Raw genomic sequence first — 4,308 nt, forward strand, 5'->3', positions numbered from 1 at the left:
GGACAGTAGTCTCACCTGACCCATCTTACACATGGCGGTCGAGGAGGACAGTAGTTTCACCTGACCCGTCTTACACATGGCCGTCGAGGGGGACAGTAGTCTCACCTGACCATCTAATACATGGCCGTCGAGGAGGACAGTAGTTTCACCTGACCCGTCTTACACATGGCCGTCAAGGGGGACAGTAGTCTCACCTGACCTTCTTATACATGGCCGTCGAGGAGGACAGTAGTTTCACCTGACCGTCTTATACATGGCTGTTTAGGAGGACAGTAGTTTCAACTGACCGTCTTATACATGGCCGTCGAGGACAGTACCGTCTTATACATGGCCGTCGAGGAGGACAGTAGTTTCACCTGACGCATCTTATACATGGCTGTCGAGGAGGACAGTAGTCTCACCTGACCGTCTTATACATGGCCGTCGAGGAGGACAGTAGTCTCACCTGACCGTTTTATACATGGCCGTCGAGGAGGACAGTAGTCTCACCTGACCGTCTTATACATGGCCGTCGAGGAGGACAGTAGTTTCACCTGACCCTTCTTACACATGGCCGTTGAGGAGGACAGTAGTTTTGCCTGAGCCATCTTACACATGGCCGTCGAGGAGGACAGTAGTCTCACCTGACCGTCTGATACATGGCCGTCGAGGAGGACAGTAGTTTCACCTGACCCGTCTTACACATGGCCGTCGAGGAGGACAGTAGTTTCACCTGACGCGTCTTATACATGGCCGTCGAGGAGGACAGTAGTCTCACCTGACCGTCTTACACATGGCCGTCGAGGAGGACAGTAGTTTCACCTGACCGTCTTATACATGGCCGTCGAGGAGGACAGTAGTCTCACCTGACCCGTCTTACACATGGCCGTCGAGGAGGACAGTAGTCTCACCTGACCGTCTTATACATGGCCGTCGAGGAGGACAGTAGTTTCACCTGACGCGTCTTATACATGGCCGTCGAGGAGGACAGTAGTCTCACCTGACCGTCTTATACATGGCCGTCGAGGAGGACAGTAGTTTCACCTGACGCGTCTTATACATGGCCGTCGAGGAGGACAGTAGTCTCACCTGACCGTCTTACACATGGCCGTCGAGGAGGACAGTAGTCTCACCTGACCGTCTTATACATGGCCGTCGAGGAGGACAGTAGTTTCACCTGACGCGTCTTATACATGGCCGTCGAGGAGGACAGTAGTCTCACCTGACCGTCTTATACATGGCCGTCGAGGAGGACAGTAGTCTCACCTGACCGTCTTATACATGGCCGTCGAGGAGGACAGTAGTCTCACCTGACCGTCTTATACATGGCCGTCGAGGAGGACAGTAGTCTCACCTGACCCGTCTTACACACGGCCGTCGAGGGGGACAGTAGTTTCACCTGACCCGTCTTACACATGGCCGTCGAGGAGGACAGTAGTCTCACCTGACCGTCTTACACATGGCGGTCGAGGAGGACAGTAGTTTCACCTGACGCGTCTTACACATGGCCGTCGAGGGGGACAGTAGTCTCACCTGACCGTCTTATACATGGCCGTCGAGGAGGACAGTAGTTTCACCTGACCGTCTTATACATGTCTGTTTAGGAGGACAGTAGTTTCAACTGACCGTCTTATACATGGCCGTCGAGGAGGACAGTAGTTTCACCTGACGCATCTTATACATGGCTGTCGAGGAGGACAGTAGTCTCACCTGACCGTCTTATACATGGCCGTCGAGGAGGACAGTAGTCTCACCTGACCGTCTTATACATGGCCGTCGAGGAGGACAGTAGTCTCACCTGACCGTCTTATACATGGCCGTCGAGGAGGACAGTAGTTTCACCTGACCGTCTTACACATGGCCGTTGAGGAGGACAGTAGTTTCGCCTGAGCCGTCTTACACATGGCCGTCGAGGAGGACAGTAGTCTCACCTGACCGTCTGATACATGGCCGTCGAGGAGGACAGTAGTTTCACCTGACCCGTCTTACACATGGCCGTCGAGGAGGACAGTAGTTTCACCTGACGCGTCTTATACATGGCCGTCGAGGAGGACAGTAGTCTCACCTGATCCGTCTTACACATGGCCGTCGAGGAGGACAGTAGTTTCACCTGACCGTCTTATACATGGCCGTCGAGGAGGACAGTAGTCTCACCTGACCCGTCTTACACATGGCCGGGGGGTTAGGGTTAGGGGGTTAGGGTTAGGGTTAGGGATAAGGGATGAATCCGGATGTCGGTAGGGGGTACCGATAGCTGCAGGCACATCAGAGACCCCCAGTGGTTCCAAGTGGTACAACTGTACATATCCCGGTAACCATCAGCATATTCGCTGATGGTTACCGGGATATGTAAGGTAGTCAAGAGCCCACACAAGCAGACAGGCAGGCAGGAAGTGGGTCACCCTTTCGCAATAAAGCTCCCTGTCCTTTCAGCATAAAAGAGCAAATGTGTAGTCTTTACATGAGATGCCAAAAGTTAGTCCAAAGTTAAAAGAAATATTGTAATTAATTCTGTTAAATGTTGCAACTTTGCTAACCAATTTGGAAGTTCAGGGAACTTGTATTTTTCTTCATTTCATGTAACAGCCCCGAGTGGTTAATTCATTTAAAGTGTTCATTTCAATCATCTTAAAAAAACAAATTGCTCTACGCTTTAAATTACAGGGTTATTATGTATAATATTAGTTATTAACGCTTATAACCGTAAGACCATTTTTACCATTCATTGTCCGTAATAATGATAATAATTAGTTATAACATTACATTAGTGTGTGTGTGTGTGTGTGTGTGTGTGTGTCTCTGTCTGTGTGTGCATGTGTGTGTCTGTGTGTGTGTGTCTGTCTGTCTGTCTGTGTCTGCTGTCTGTCTGTCTGTCTGTGTGTTTGTGTGTGTGTGTGTGTGTGCGTGTGTCTCTGTGTGTTGTGTGTCTGTCTGTCTGTCTGTCTGTGTCTGTGTGTGTCTCTGTGTGTACGTGTGTCTGTGTGCGTGTGTGTCTGTGTGTGTGTCTCTGTGTGTGTGTGTGTGTGTGTGTCTGTTTGTGTGTCTGTGTGTGTGTGTGTGTGTGTCTCTGTGCGTTGTGTGTGTGTGTGTGTGTGTGTGTGTGTGTGTGTGTGTGTCTCTGTCTGTCTGTGTCTGTGTCTCTGTGTGTTGTGTCTGTGTGTGTGTGTGTCTGTGTGTTGTGTGTGTGTGTCTGTGTCTCTGTGTGTTGTGTGTGTGTGTCTGTGTCTCTGTGTGTTGTGTGTGTGTGTGTGTGTGTGTGTCTGTGTCTCTGTGTGTTGTGTGTGTGTGTGTGTGTGTGTCTCTGTGTGTTGTGTGTGTTGTGTGTGTGTGTGTGTGTGTGTGTGTCTCTGTGTGTTGTGTGTCTGTCTGTCTGTCTGTGTCTGTATGTGTCTCTGTGTGTACGTGTGTCTGTGTGCGTGTGTGTCTGTGTGTGTCTCTGTGTGTGTGTGTGTGTGTGTGTGTGTCTGTTTGTGTGTCTGTGTGTGTGTGTGTGTGTCTGTGTGTGTGTGTGTGTGTGTGTGTGTGCCTCTGTCTGCCTGCATACCTGCCGTCACATTTCGCCCGCCTCCCGACGGTCGTCTCGGCAGCTTCCATCCACAAGCGGTGTCCCGTCGAGAAGCCGGGTGGCGTCAACCCCGGAGCGACGAGCCCTGAAAGTAAAAACACAACATTGACGGTCATTTTTGCATAACCTTAGCCCATTTGGAAACACAGCTCAACACCTTGCATTGCCTGACAATTCAGTGCGTGTGTCTCTGTCTGCTTTGTGGGGCCAAAACGCTGGACCCCACAAGGTTAAAGGGCCGTTTGAGGGTTAAGACTACGTGGGCTACAGAGAGTCATCCAACCGACCGGAGATGATGCTGCGCCCGATGCTGCAGGTTTACCGTACCCAAATTTTGACCATTTAAAAGCCCACTTCTACAGATATGATGAGCAGTTTCCGCTGTGTTTAGAAAGGCTAAGTTCATCAATTGCTGAAAAAGATAAAACAAAACTTACTCTCCAGCAGAAGTTTGTTTGCTGTTCTTAAAGCATGAAAACCATTACGAAATCTACAACCTCTGCGCAGAAAGACACTACAATGCTGCCATATTTAACTGCAGAGTTGCACAGTACCCATTCGAAGACCACAACCCTCCTCAGCTGGAGCTAATTAAGCCGTTTTGTGAAGACCTGGCCCAGTGACTCTGCGAGGATGACAACCATGTGGTGGCCATCCACTGCAAGGCCTGGAACAAGCTGTGTTGCCAGATGGCAAAGACCAGCCCGGTTGAAGTGCTAGTGAGCAAGGAGAAGACACCAGCGGTTTATAATCTGACACTTAAA

The 4,308-nt window shown here is 50.4% G+C and overlaps 1 long non-coding RNA gene across 2 annotated transcripts in view; it reads right to left on the bottom strand.

Annotated features, from left to right (window-relative positions):
- Nucleotides 1-3,528: 3,528 nt before the first annotated feature.
- Nucleotides 3,529-4,308, bottom strand: part of LOC118494784 — a 19,594-nt gene continuing 18,814 nt past the window's right edge. For both annotated transcript variants that reach the window (XR_004896972.1, XR_004896973.1), the window contains exon 5: nucleotides 3,529-3,629. This is a non-coding gene — a long non-coding RNA (uncharacterized LOC118494784). The remainder of the gene's footprint in view (nucleotides 3,630-4,308) is intronic.

Source organism: Sander lucioperca, chromosome 3, assembly GCF_008315115.2.
Source record: "Sander lucioperca isolate FBNREF2018 chromosome 3, SLUC_FBN_1.2, whole genome shotgun sequence".
Lineage (NCBI taxonomy): Eukaryota > Metazoa > Chordata > Actinopteri > Perciformes > Percidae > Sander > Sander lucioperca.